General features: G+C 35.8%; 1 protein-coding gene across 6 annotated transcripts in view; it reads right to left on the reverse strand.

Moving 5' to 3' along the window:
- Nucleotides 1-15,365, reverse strand: part of CCDC91 (coiled-coil domain containing 91) — a 224,903-nt gene that overhangs the window by 37,202 nt on the left and 172,336 nt on the right. The window lies entirely within an intron of this gene.

The raw sequence follows: 15,365 nt of genomic DNA on the forward strand, positions 1-15,365 counted from the left end.
AGGTACAAACCCTGGATTTGTCAAAATACTAAGCCTAGATCTTTTTCCTAAGAGAAGACTTGGAGTATCTTAAATTCACAGGGCTGACTATAAAAACTCTCCCATGTTGTAAAGAAATCACAATCAGAAGGCTGCCTAATGCACATGGAATCTGAGCAAAGGGAGTTAGATTATTGCTTCATTCATGAAGCAAAATTTTATTGAACATCTGCTAAGTTCCAGGCTTATTCTAGACACTGAGAACACAAAATAGACAAGGTCTTTTCTCAGAGCTTGCATTTTAGTAGAGGAGACAGACAATTAACACTTTTATTTTATATGTGTTACTTACTGACATATCCCTAGTATTTGGAGTACTGCCTGGCACACATTAATACTGGATAATATTTCTTGATTGAATGAATAATATAAACTATAACCACAGTTTCAGATAATGTGTGCTAAGAAGAAAACAAAACAGGGTAGTGAAATGATGAAGTAAGGTTAGTAGGAAAGAGGGTAGCTAACCTAGCCGGGGTGGCTTGGTAGACTAGAATATTATTTGGCAAATATTCCATTCTCTCTCCCCACCTCCATGGGAGAAGTAGATTTTTCCACTCCATCGATGTTGAATTTGAGCAACATGCTTGACCTCGTGGTGGGTGAAATGTACTTCACCACCTTTTGACTTTGGGCTTGGCCACATGACCTGCTTAGGCCAGCAAGAGGTCAGAGATATGACTAGATCAGTAACTTGCAGTCTTCATGTGTCTCGGGTCTCCCTCTTGCACTTCTACCACTGACATGAGAAGAACATGCCTTGGATGGCCCATCACAGACTCCTTCCGAGTTCTGGAAACTCTGTTCAAGCGGTCTGATTTCTTTCACTAAATTCAGGACTTTGACGGTCGAGTGGCTATGCTACTTTCATTAATCTCTTGACTACTGATGTGGAAATCTTATATATAAAACCTACTATATATAAAATAAGTAACAAGTTTATACTGTACAGCACAGGGAACTATACTCAATACCTTGTAGTAACCTACAATGAAAAAGAATGTGAAAAGGAATATACGCATGTATGACTGAGGCATTAGGCTGCACACTAGAAATTGACACCACACTGCAAACTGATTATGCTTCAATAAAAAAATGGAAAAAAAAGAATTACAAGCAAACAAGTTGCATTTTGTTGACGGAGGTGAAAGGAAGGGATTTCTATTAACTAACAAAGTACATAATAAAAAAAGGTAGATGTAAAACTTTTTTTTTTTTTTATTAACAGGGTTTTTAGTAATTTAACCACTAAGATCAACTAAGAACAGAATGAGAGCGTGTTTATTTAGTTTGGTGGCTAAGCTCCACCCAAGACAAGATATTTTCATTTTCAACACATGATACATAAGAAAAGGAAAATGTGAACCACAGGAATGGAATAAATATTGAGGACAAAAGCAAAGTGTTGAATATATCATAGTCACACCAAATCTTAAATGAATAAGCACTCTAAACTATAAAGGAAAATTTAAGCAACAAAGTTATTTCGTATGCCAAATGTCCCCACAGATGAATAAAAAGCAGACATTAAGATTCTTGTAAAATGGCAAAGAAACTATGATTAATATGTTCCTAGTACAAGGTAATAATCACATTCTACATGCAAAAAAGCAAAATATGAAAAAATACGGTGAAAAGAATAGTGGGATTATTTAATGAATCAATTCCAATGTACACTGAAGGCTGGATATAGAATTTATCCTAAAATATTGCACTTCAAGTCAAATGTTCATAAAGTCATCTACTTTGGGGAAAAAACATCTGGAAAAGCTGGAGATGGACTGGAGAGATCTAACTTTGCAACTTACTAGTATAATAATGTTCTGATTGGCAGCCAGGGTTTGAAGATAATCTTCTGTAACAACCCTAACGAAGTACAGAAGGGACAAGGACCAGTGAACACAGACACAACAAAATCTATATACTTATTACATAGGATAGAACTGAAGCCGCTCCTGGTTCAGGCTCGGAATGTGTGTGACTTAACTGGATAAAGAGTACTTTGCTGTCTAGTTTCTCAACATTTCCTTCAGCTGTATACTTAAGAGTTGAAAAAAAAAATTGCAGAGGCCACAGATGGCAGGTTTGACTGCATGGAAATGGGGAGGAAAGTAGACGAAACAGCCCCACTTGTCAGAGTGTGACGTCAATACGGAGAACAAAGGTGACACCAAGGACAGAGAAGCACCTGAAACTTCATCCACGTGAATTCAGTAGGGTGACTGGTCAGTCTGGCTCCCTTTCTTGTAGTAAACTTTGTGGCCATCATTCTATGAAAACAAGTAATACAACTACGGTATATAAAAGTGTGCCTAAGTTACTGCTGGACTCAAGGACAAGTTTAATCACAAAAACTTAAAACCTAAAAAAAGTCTATTTATACGTACCTTCTAAAATGATCTATTTTTAACATAAGTACATGGAAACAAAAATCTCATCTATCTAATAGACTGCACATCCTTCGAACAGTGTCACATAATTTAGACATAATGGCAGAAACCTCAGACTGAAAAAGAATGAAGTCGTGGTGGCCAAGTGACAGACCTGCTACAAGACATCCGATGCGCCCGGCAATTGCTAACGCCCTGTTTTTAATAAGAATGAAACCCACCTAGTCTGACTTCAAAGGATCAGTTTTAGAATTAGCCAAGAGACTAAAAAGCTGGAAAAATATTTCTGCTGTAACCATAGCAACTTGGAAAAAATTCCCAAAGTATGTAGTGGCCATTTGTAATGTTCTCTGGTTTTTGATACCCTTTCTATGTTTGATGAATTTCTAGCCTTATGAGGTATGACTCCTCTAGGCTAGAAAACCCAGAAAACTCAGTTATCTAGCCTGCTCTAATCCCAAGGCTCTGCTAATCAGAGTCGACTGTGAAAGGCTGATTCAGGAGTGAGCAATCAGAGGACGGAGACTCTGTGTAACACCCATCTTGCTCAAGGCTGAGCAGCATTCAGACGTTGGGCATTGCGATGACTGAACTAAATAAACAGTGGGTTCTCACAGGGCTTGCCTGGAATGTTGCAGCAAAGAGGGACTTACCTTTTCTGGTGTAGTTTTGGGTATTATTTCTGGAATTTTACCTTGACCCTGGTTCTCCAGCTCTCAGCAAGTTGGTCAACTACTAAGTTTCTTTTTAATAAACTTTCCTGCTGCTTAACTAGCCAGAGGCAGCTTCTTCTGCTTCAAAGCCATTTGAAAACCTTGGTTGCTTCTAAATGGCTGCTAAAAGGGGTTGAAGGCCATAAATCATCTGGAAAATCGGATCTATAAATGGTTATCTGACTCTGTAAGGGCTGATGGCTCTAAAAATCCATCTGATTTTCTGGGGGAAAAAAAGAGTAAAATCTGGCAACCTATGGCCCACGGTAGGAAAGTAACAAATTATTATCTACAGTCACTTAAAATAAAGTGACCAATGAAGGCAAGACTTTAGGAGACCCAGTGGCTTGTAACACTGAGCAACAGTATGAAGAGTATAAAGAATTCAAACACAAAATTAGTTGCTCCTAATTTCATGGCACAGCTTTAAAAAGATAACAAAATGCTCACAATCCTAACAATGCTCACAATTCTCAGTTCAAGGCAAGAATCACAGCCGTGAGCCACTCCCTAACACTGTTTCCCAGGAGGGAACAGCCAGCATGAGTGAAGAGCATCGTCTGTCCTCCACAGGCCGGGAGTGCTAATGGGCACCACTGCTCTCAGTGCAGACGATGGGACGTGGAGGTGGCAGCCCTCAGGTAGACGCACTTCAGTGTAAGGGGCTGGAGGAAGTGGTTACTGTGATTGCTAGACTTGTAATCACAATGTTCTGACCTGCAGTGACCACTGGCTTTGACTACTTGATTTATATGGACCGAATAGGCATCCAAAAAATTCCAACTTAATAAAATTATTAAGATATCCAGGTTTAGTGAACAGAGGTCTGACTTGAGCCCTGCAATAAATGTTTGTAATGTCTTTTCCAATTTCTAGTCCTAATTCGCAGACCCAGAGTTTTTTGAGTGAAGGAGAGAACGCAAGTCCTTGAAGACATATACTGCAAGGACATCATAGGTGGAAACTGTAAACTGTCAGCCTGGCCTTCCCCATAATGGTTCCTGCACTGGAGAAAGGGAAATACCAGGTTTTTGGGGAACTGTTGTCTGACAGTTCTGAACTAACACTGCATCTCAGGACCGAGAACACCATTGTGGACTAGCGGCAGAAAGGATGCTTGTGGGACTCGAATGATGAACGGACTTTCAATCTGCATCTGCCTCCTATCTAGCCAGCTGGGCCCTAAACATGCATAAAGTATACACTTGCAATTGAAGAAGGAGAAAAGATTACTAAAGGATTTATCAGACAATCATTTCAATGCAGCTTCTGCTGCAATGTGCAGTCTTTACCAGAACTCTTAGCATCACGCATATGACTATCCATGCCGTAAATGCTTGTCCCCCTCTGTCCCAGTAGACAGAGAACACCTATAATAGCTATTTTCATATGACAAGGAGAGCAGTAAACCATTTTATCTTGGGGCTATATAAATTATTTGGCTCTGAACCACAACATACTTATTTCATTAAGACCATGACTGTCTCACCATCACACAAGACACCTACATTGATGGACATATGTCTCTAGGACCTGGAGTAGCAACTTACTCAAGATTCTTTGTAAAAAAAAACAAGTTGATAAAACACATCTATGAGTCTAATGCGAGTGCAGCACGGTGGGAGATACATCACGTGACAATGTAAGAGCTGCCCGTGTTTCCTTTAGCACCTGGTGGGGAAGGAGCAGGAGCAGCGGGTCTCATTAGGCTGGCTCCTCTGTGTGACAGTTTTAGGCTTTCCTTCTGGAAGCTGAGCTTCAAAACCTGTTTCTCTCATCAGGATAACCTCTTAATAAGTAAACTTTCCTGCTTAACCAGTCATAGACAACTTCCGTTGCTTAAAATTTGGCAGTTTTACTCAGGCAGTTTAAACTTAGTTTAAAATTAGTCTAGTATTCAAATAGACCAACAACCTGTCAAATATTTATAGGATCTTAATGTTAAGTCAGTCTCAAATTCTCTGATACAAATTCTCTGATTCTCAATTCCAATGATAAAAATTGGTTCTTAGGTGGAAAAACCAAAGTGAATGTTGGAGCTTTATGTATAAAACTGAGGATTATTGAGTCTCATGCATGGAGTCTCTGACTCAATCAATGAGGAGGGAATGAGTGAAAAATTACTAGGAAAATAATACAGGATAGTAAATATCTTTAGAAAGAAAAAGAAGAAGAGATGCATATTGGTACATCAATCTCAGAGAAGAAGAAGAAGAGCTAGTAAAATTAGTGTCTTCACGATCTATTTAGTATTCCTGGTTAAAAAAAAAATAACAAAACTAGACAATTTAGTCAGACATGTGATTCAAACATAATCTAATGGATTTCATCCAAAAATAATGTGATGATAATAAGTGATATACCTTTTCCCTTTTTTCTAGACTGGAATTCACATATATTAAATAACTGGCCTCCCTTTACAAAGTGAGCACAAAGCTTCCAGAGCAAGACAGGAGCACAGAGAGGTCACGTCAGTGCATATGAATCAGCAAGGAACAGAATGTCAAGGAGGTTTTCTCTGTTTTCATATGAGAAGAAAAATACCGCATCTCTTAGAAAATGATTTTTTCATGCTGTTTCCAAGGCACTATTAGTTACAAACCAAATTGTTATTTTTGCTATTTTTTCAAAGGAAAGAATTGATGGCTGAGGAGATACATATGATGGAAAACACCTATACAATAAATCAAATAGATTAAAATCTGAGACTACCAAGTGTCTTTTGGTAAAATATCATCGCCTTTCTACTGGAAGTTGGAGATTTTGATAGTGGAAGAAAATAAGAAAATAGTCATTTTAGGAGAATTTAAAAAGCGGCACATGAAAAATAGCTCCTCTCTTAACTATTTATATATTTGAAAATAAGTCAAGGAATGGGAACTAATATATATTCATAAATACCCAGTATAGTTTGAAAATATTAACCTATTATGGGATAAACCCACAACCCTATAGGTATAATTTTTGCAGTCCTGTTGTTTTAAAGTACAAAGGAGGAAGTTAGTATATTTTTAAATGGTTTACAATAGCTATTGATACAAAGCCTGAATTGTTATTGTTCAGTCGTTGTACCTTTCTTATAAAGGACGATAATTTCTTCTGTCTCACGAGATAGAATGAAAAACTGAGAGCCACCAAAGAGAAGTGTCACACTGGAGGAGAAACCAGGTCTACACTGCTTAGCTCCAGGCTAAAACAGAATAAAATTAAGGTTTTGTTTTTTTTTTTTAAATAAAATATTCTCCAAGCCAATATTAACTTCAAAATTTAACAACGTCAGTAGTTTTCAAACAGAGTATGTTGGGAACATGACTCAGTTTTCTAAACTTGTTACATTAAAAAACTTGTTTATAATAATTACTTGTATACTTGAATATATTTGAAAGGACTGAAATAACTCTGACACGTTAGTTCTGCTTAGTTTTTTTAATTCCTAGAAGAAGTATAATTTTACCAGAGTTTGGCATTAGCCAAAACACGTCCCTAGAAATGCACATGAATTCCAAGGATGTACCTGTGAGGACTTTACAGGAACTAAAAAGAACAGGCGAAGGGTTTAGCTTTAAACACTGGTGTTAATGGGCTGGACTGGACAAAAGCCACAGACACTACTACGCAGACCAGAAGAGCCAGACTTGGTTTAAATAAAAAACAAAACTATTGTTCACTTGTTGTTGCTACACTTGTGGTGGCTTTAACTTCAGAGCCAAGTTGATGTTGCACATTTTATAGGAACCTTATTTAAGACTCTGCCAGTCTTATACCACTACCTATATAGGGTCATGGCAATCTGGAAAACTCCAGGCCTGTTTTTTATATAAATCAAAACCTTAAACCCACGCAGGAATGAAATGATACATAAAATATCTAAACCGATAGTCTTTGCTGCTTGCATACTCCAAAGTTCACAGTAGGTGAAAAACCTATTTAAAAATAATTCATAAATTGTATGTGACACATAATTCAAGCAACTTCCCAAGTGAGGTGTGTGTGTGTAAGTGTGTGCACAAATGCTATCTTTGACTTTCTACTCTTGTTCCTAATTTATCTGGATGAAGCTAATTTACTTAATTTATATACCTGCAAAATTTATCTAACTTGTCTAGATGGAGCCTATAAAAGTAGAAAGGTTTATTAAAAGCTTGTGAGTGGAGAAACTGACAATCCTAAATATACCATATGAAAAATAATGTGTAAAGTAAATTATACAACCACATTTTAAGAGTTACCGAGGAATTTCCCTATATGGTTTGCAGTCAGATAGAGCTAAGTTAAAATTGTGACTCTCTCTTTTGCTGATGTTGGGCAGTTATTGCAAATCACTGACTCAGTTTTCCTTGAGTGTAAAGTACAGATATTATTTTGGACTAGTTTTGAGGGTTCAGTGAAACAGTATAAGTAAAGCAGTCACCATGTGATCTTGGACAAACTTGGCACTCAGTAAGTAGTTGTTGTTTTGTATCTTTTTCTGATATAGAATATTTCACTTAGGTTCCACTTAAGTTGAAAGTCTCTAGCTATTTCTTTAGCATTTAGGCTATATTAAGATAATATTTGGGGGGTTTCAATGTATGCTGAATTTCAATGGTAACTTTTTCTATAGTTGAACAAACTTAGATCTTCTAAAGCCTTTTCTTAGTTTTTTTTTTTTATCTTCAACAGTTTACTCTGAAAACTTGGATTTCCATGAAGATATCAACATCTTTTCCAAGCATGGAACTCAAAACTGGACACTAAAGCATCACAAGAGAAAGAGAAAGTGGTAACACGCAGGTTCCCGTTTCTGTGATCAGCCCTTCTCTTTATCACTGAATATTTCACGCACTTCTAGGTCTCTTAGCTGTTGGTGTTAGGGTTCTTCACTGATTCCAACTCCTATGGTCTTTGACAATCATCTCCAGATACTGGCTTCACGCTACATAGTCAAAGAAACTGCTAGCGTACATGAAGTTGACAAGGCCAAGTGGCGTGATGTAGACGAAAGAACACAGGCTCAAGAAAAGGAAAACTCAAGTTTCAGTTATGCTGTTTATTAGATGTAACCTTGGAAAAGTCAACATGCCTATCATCTTTGACTTTCTGGTTTGTCAAATCAGAATAATAAGCATGTAGGTGATTGTAAGAGTCAAATAATATATGTAAAAATCTTTATATATTTTAGTTGCTAGACAAATAGATATCGGTATAAACTCTCTTGATTATCTCATTTATCCTTGTGCCCTGGGCACAGTGGTCAGACTATTAAAGATGCCTGACACTTCTCTATAGAATGGAAAAAACTTTTATACTGACACTTGTCAGTACCCAGCTTAGAATGGAACATGACGGGGCATCCACACAGGCACGCTGTACAGAGATATGGCTAGATCAGGATGCTGCAATTTGGAATACCACTTCATTATTCATTTCTTTCTAACTAGTTTAATAACAGCACGGTAAAGGCAACTGTGGCTGTTAATAAATAGTTCATGAATAAATGAAGGTCCATATATATCCATGTATGCTTTTTAACTCCTCAGGTTGGCTAAAGGGTAAGCCAACATCTAAAAAACCTCCATCTCCACTGCCCCCAATAATCTCAGCTCCACGAACCAAGACATTCAAGAACTGCAACCAAAAAGTGTATCAAAATATCTACAAATAGACTCTTTAATAAAATCTTTATAAATTAATTTGCTTCTTTTTATAGGAGACCAAGTCCTTTGGTGTCTCACAGATTACTGTCCATCCTCTTTTTTACTACATAGCCTTGTCCACATCTCAGTTTCCATCTGACTGAAATAAAAAGGCTCACTCTGGCCACCAGAGTCCTAACTGACTTTCTGGAATTCCACCGTCAATTATCACCAGCATAATGTTTCTGCTCGTTATTCAAGCACTGCCATATGTTACAGTGTCTACACTGCTTCAAGCCATTACTCTGACCTTACGTAATTAGTTAAGGGAATATGCTCTTGTACTTTCCTTCCGAAACAAGACTTAGCTGTTTAAAGACATGGCAGTCCTGGTCCTCCACAGCTGCCTTGAGCTGACCGGTACTGCACAGAGCTGTACAGCTGACACAACATAAACGTGGGGCTCTGTTAGCCTCTCTGTCTCGGCTTTTAACCTGGAACTTTTGTCTCTGACCCATTCGTGCACTTTGGTCCCTATTCTTTATTGGTGCATCTTGCCCACGGAAGCGGTTTGCCTAACAGCTGACCACTCAGATTCCAGAGCCAGACTGTCACTTTCTAACTTTGCAATTTGGTGCCTAATAATATTATTGTGAGTAATGAATACATACACATACGCACTTCAGTAATAATATGCTTAGACGAGTGCCAGAAACACAGTAACTGCTGTGTAAGTGTGAACTTCCACTGTCGTTGTCATCATCATTTCAATTCGGGGGCCTTTGATAGCTACCACTTCCTCTAGGTCTGATTTCTGCGTTTCCTCCTTGACTAGCTGCTCACCGTGTGCATTATGAGATATCTAGCTATTGAATAAAAACTTCCTTTGGTTTGGCCCATCTCAAGAAGCTGTATCTAACTGTAGGCCTTCTGTGATGTGCCCATCAGGTGCGTCAGCTCCTAACTGCCATGGCCTATGACTCCAAGTTGACACTGACTTTGTTGATCTGTCGTTGATTTGAATCAATTCTTACCACCATCTAAATTTTAAGAACTTTACTATAGTGCACTAATGGAGAAGTCATCTAAATATTTAAGAAAAAGCTAAAACTTTTCTATGAAGAATAAAGTTAACTGTCACTATAATGACTTCTTGAAGTGACTGGGTAATTATTTACATAAATATTATTTCACAAAGTTATTTCAAAAAAACAGAGATGAACAATTTTAGATACTAACTGACCCCAACTAAAGTATTTATACTTTTTGTACTTTGATTTAGAAATTTTGCTTTGCTTTAAACAAAAATGCTATTCCAAAGAACAGTTAACGAAGCATACATTAATTGCTGTACCAAACTAGTTCTTGAGTACATGCATAAATTTTCATTTTAATTTGATGTGAGAACAATTGTTTTATTCCCTGAAACAGGAACAATGGAACTTAATCTAAGCATTAAGCTATGTCTATAATATCTTCTCAATTACCCCACTGTTGAAATGGAAATGATCGACAGATCTGCCTACCAAAGTCCATGACTGTTCACGTATCAGTAAGTTCTTTCAAGGTTATTCTTTTGCAAGGGAATCCAGCAAAATAAGAAAGAGGATTGAAAGATTTTTAAAATATAAAGTAAAGAGTAGCAATAAATTTGATTTTTAAAGTATACTGTATAAAATAAGCTTTCAAAGAAGAGTATAAGATAGAAAAAATAGCAAGTTCCTGTTTAGACCCTAGCTATGTAAACTTTTAAATTCCTTTTGGCATCAGAAAATAAGGTACAACTGAAAGCCCGGATAACAACTGAGTGTGAGGGTATATTACTCATTTTAATATGCCTTCGTCAGATAAAGGCATTTTCTGAGACCCAAATCAAAAGTGACAAGGGCAGATGTTAAATTGCTACCGAACTGCTTCTTGCATAAGTAGCCAGATATAGCCTGCCCCAGGACCAGTGAAAGCAAGGCCAACTGATTAGTATGAGAATGGGGCAGGAGGCTGGGGAATGCCAGACAAGTGTCACTTCTCTACACTAATGTATAAATAGTGCACAAAATAGCTACTATGATGCAACTGATTTATACCAAGAATTAAAAACCCCTCGAGAGATTCGTCAGTTGTCAAGGAAAATGTTACTCATAGTCTTAATAGATTTGAGAACTCTAAGAGACATTAGAGCCCAGCTGGTCCAACATTGAAATTATTAAGGGGAGAAAAGTAAGGCACCACAAGATATTAAATAACTCGTCTTGAAATCATATTTAATTCAAGTAACTTTAAAACTGATCAGAAACTAAAGAGAGTTCATTTTAGTCAAATATTGCCTTTTATTAAATAATTTGAGATGCAAACACTCAAGAATAGTGTAGAAAAACTGGATTAAATGAGTCCTTTTATAATTAAGAAATTCTAACAATGCCTTGACCACAAAAACTTTGAAGTAAAGATAATTGCTCCTTACTCTTCTGGAAATATCTAAATTAAAAGGATCCTCTCAAGTGAAGATTATTTTCCTGGAGGTGATTTAGAAAACACAGGCCATAATTCTGGTTCTTAAGAGGAAAAAAAAATAATCCTTTATTACATTTGGATGAGAGTTTATTTTTTAGGAATCACTGCTGGGCTGTGAGCAGTTGCTGCTTGCTGAGTGTTATTCACACTTCCTCCCTCACAGCGAGCTCATGTGTAACAGTCTTAGCTTGTGGGATGGGCTGGAACACTTCATTCTAATCCAAGGGCCATAGGTCATTTTCAACCACAAATTCTTCCTCCCTAGGGAAGTGTCAAGGGATGTGGTCTTTCCCATCTCATTTTTCTACAGTTCCTTTAGTCTAAAATAAAGTTCATGTCACTAACGGCCAGATCTAAAAAATTATAATGCCTTATCTGGCAATTAATATCCAGAGAGAAATCTTTTTCAGAATAGCACCTTAGGAATTTCTATTTTCTAGTTACAATGAGGCATAATGAAAAAATATTTTAAAGGGCTGACAAGAAGACATTTTCTCACTGAGATTATTTTGATAGCCTAGAACAGGGGTTGACAAACATTCTTCTGTAAATGCCAGATGGTAAATAATTTAGGTCATGTGGGCCTCATGGTTTCTCTGAACTACTCAACTCTGCTGTTACAGCATGAAACCAGTCAAAGAGTAATACGGAAATGAATGGATGTGGCTATGTGTTTCAATAAAACTTTATTTACAAAAAAAGGTAGCAAGTTAAATTTGACACATGGGCTATAGTTTGCAACCCTTTAATCTAGAATTTGCAATGATTCGAAAGAGTTTGAAACCAAAAATTTAATTTTAATATACTATGGCTATCAAATGTAAATCATTATACCTGCAGATACCTAGCTGATTCTCAGACAAATTGAGCATATTTTAAAGTCTTTTTAGGTTTTTTCTGCTTACCTTTGCTTTTCTATTATACAAGTTATAGTGGTAATTTCTAAATTTATTAAAAAGCTGGACAATTTCTATCAACTAATCTGAAAATTTATGAGAACTAAGATTGCAATTTCAATTTCAATTTCAATTGAAATTTCACAGTAAATTTGTGAATTCAATGTAACAATTTTGTTTTCTGGGCTTAACAAGGTACATTTTACTGAAGATTTTTTAAAACTATCATTTAAAATACTTGTAAGAAAGTACTTTTATCACTGGAGCAGATATTAATTTGAAATATTTTTCTGGTTGATCATTTAAAGAGCTCTCCTTGTTTAGATATTTTTGATTACACACTAATTTTTGGTTATTATTATGACTTGGACTAACAGTACAATTACTGTGTATCCAATAGTAAATAATTTAATATGCCATTTTAGTTTAAATTATGATTCACATAATTAGTACATGGATAAGTAGCCCCTTTGTCCTGTCTAAGAAATTTAGACCAGATGAATACATTTATAAAGTTCAGTGGCATCACTATTGATCTGATACAAAAATGGTAAATGACATTTAAAAGTAAAATATTTTCTCAGAATGACTCTAATTTGAATCCTAGTATAATTCTAATTCTAATTCTGAGTATACTTGTAATATTCAAAAGTCTTGGATCACTGATTAAAACTTGTTGATTGATACCCAGAAAAGGCAAGCTTATCCTCTATGGTGATTTGTAATTCAAAGACATTTAATATTGTTGGTTAAATCATAAGCTACTTGAAAAGTTAAGCATTTCAGATTTTTAATTTGAGTGTTTCTGTCTTTTAAAAGTAGAAGACTGAAGGAAAAGATGTAGAGGAAAGGAGTCCTCATTTCACCCTTTTACTGAATTTGTAAAGGGTAAGATGATATCAAAGGAAAGGTTGTTTAGGACAAAAGGCATATAAAGACAGGAACTAACACAACATTAGACTTCTTCTTCCAAAGACTTTGGAAAACTTCAAGAGGGGACGGATTACTTCACAGACTGGAATGTAAGCCCAGTTGGAACCAAGGTCTATCGGGCTTTTGAGGTGTCTAATGTTGAAAATCTCAAGTTGACTCTCTAGTTAAAAAAAGCTGGAGAGGAGAAAGGAAAATTTTTGTTCTGGAAAAGTGTTCTTCCCTGATGCAAATAGAAACCCATCTTACAAAGGAAGAAGGAGAGATGAGTTGCCCTAATTTAGTCTTTTGGAAAGAGACAAAAAGATTATGAATTCTCTAAAAAACTTTTGTTTCATCTAAACATTCCTTTAGAAGCTATGAGATGCCTTTTTTTTTTTTTTGTATCTGAAAAGTTTCCAAGCCCAAAAATATTCATAAAAATTAACTTGAGACATTGAAACACACTTTTGGAAAGAAGAGCACAGTAATTTTTAGAAAGTTATATATTTAAAAAAACCCGTAATTAGTTGGTGCTTTCATTACAGATATTTTATCCACTTTCCTTTACTATAGTGTTTCTGTTTACAGAGATAGAAACATTCAAACATTAGAAGTATTCCACACTATGCGTTATTTAAAAAGTCCTAAATCCCTAAATGGAAGTAATACATTACTTCCTACTAATGTACCGATTAAATCATTTTCATCTTTTGTGAATCTAGCAGCAAGAGTGAAATAAACTATTAGAATCATGTTGTAAACATCAGAGGAAACAGAATGCCAAATGTTAATCCGAAAAGCACACTTTTCATTAGCAAAAACAATGCTACTAGGCATTTCCGTTTTTCTTTAATAACACAGTGAGAATGATCTTCATAACAGCATGTATTTACTGAATCCAGACTCCAGCTGTTCTATTTTGTTACATGTATTAACTCATAGCAGTTCTGTAAGGTAGGTATTAAACTGATTGTTCTTAACATCTAAAGGAACAAGCATGGAGGTGGAACTTAGGTGCAAACAGAATCTAATATTGTCATGATTTTGTTGTTGCCATTTAATGAACATTTCTACAGGAGACAACTGGTTTACCTAACACAAATGAATACAAATCCTTTAATATGATTTGCAAGAACAGAGACTAAATGGCAGAGTTCATTGTCAGTTCTCTTCAAGGGTTAATTTACCTCAAAAAGGGACCAGATAACTCCTATAAAAGCATTTCTTGCTCTCATATTAAACATTTCATATGGCAGCCACAAATTTCTTTTGAAGAAAAAGTAATATATGATTTTTAAGTTTTTTTCAAAGAAAAATATTCCATTGTGATCAAAGAAATATTAATCTAAAATAATCTTATGAATAGGTTTGCTATGTAATATAATTTCTTGTCTAAATGAAGTGCTCGAATAAGAATTGGCTATATATTACTGAGACAAGATGATTAAAAAAAGGAGACAGCCACAAGACTTCTTGAATTTTTTTCAAGTGTGTTCTCTATCACAATTTCTGTCTGCACGTGGAAAGCATCTGTAATTCCTTTGCTGCATGACTACTTCTGAACCAGGTTAATTAACACAAAACTCCTTGGGGAATACATATGGAAATCGGAATTTTCTGGGAATATACCACTTTCTGAAAAGTCAACTGACTATTTTTCGGCTCTGAATTTTCTCTTCAAAAGGTTAGGGACCTATTGGGAATTTGGGAGAAATTGCTTTTGGGAGTTCGCGATTTGCAGATATTGACTGGTATATATAAAGTAGATAAACAAGTTTATACTGCGTAGCACAGGGAACTATATTCAATATCTTGTAGTAGCTTACGGTAAAAAAGAGTATGAAAATTAATATATATATATTCATGTATGACAAGTAATGTGCTGTACACAGAAATTGACATAACATTGTAAACGGACTATATTTCAATAAAAAATAAAATAAACAAATAAATAAATAAAAAACGCTTTGAGATAACATGCACAGAGATTAAATCCCATATAAAATGCTTCTGTGAGTGATTAATTTATCTGCAAAGCCTACTTAGTGATTTTTCACTCTGCTGACAACTACCTGTGTTGAAACCTAATGGTAGCTGCTGAGGGGTGAGAATTTTCTTTGTATCCTGCCAAGCTTGACCTCAGAGCAAGAGTCTGGAGCTAAAATGTCAAGAGTTTTTACTACACTCCTAGCTTTCTACTTAACTGTAAAGTGCAGAATGATCTTTTATTTGCATTTTGACCACAATTAATTAAGTTTAGATGTTATGTATCAAATATCCTCATACGTA

The sequence above is a fragment of the Camelus ferus genome, chromosome 34, assembly GCF_009834535.1.
Source record: "Camelus ferus isolate YT-003-E chromosome 34, BCGSAC_Cfer_1.0, whole genome shotgun sequence".
Taxonomy (NCBI): domain Eukaryota; kingdom Metazoa; phylum Chordata; class Mammalia; order Artiodactyla; family Camelidae; genus Camelus; species Camelus ferus.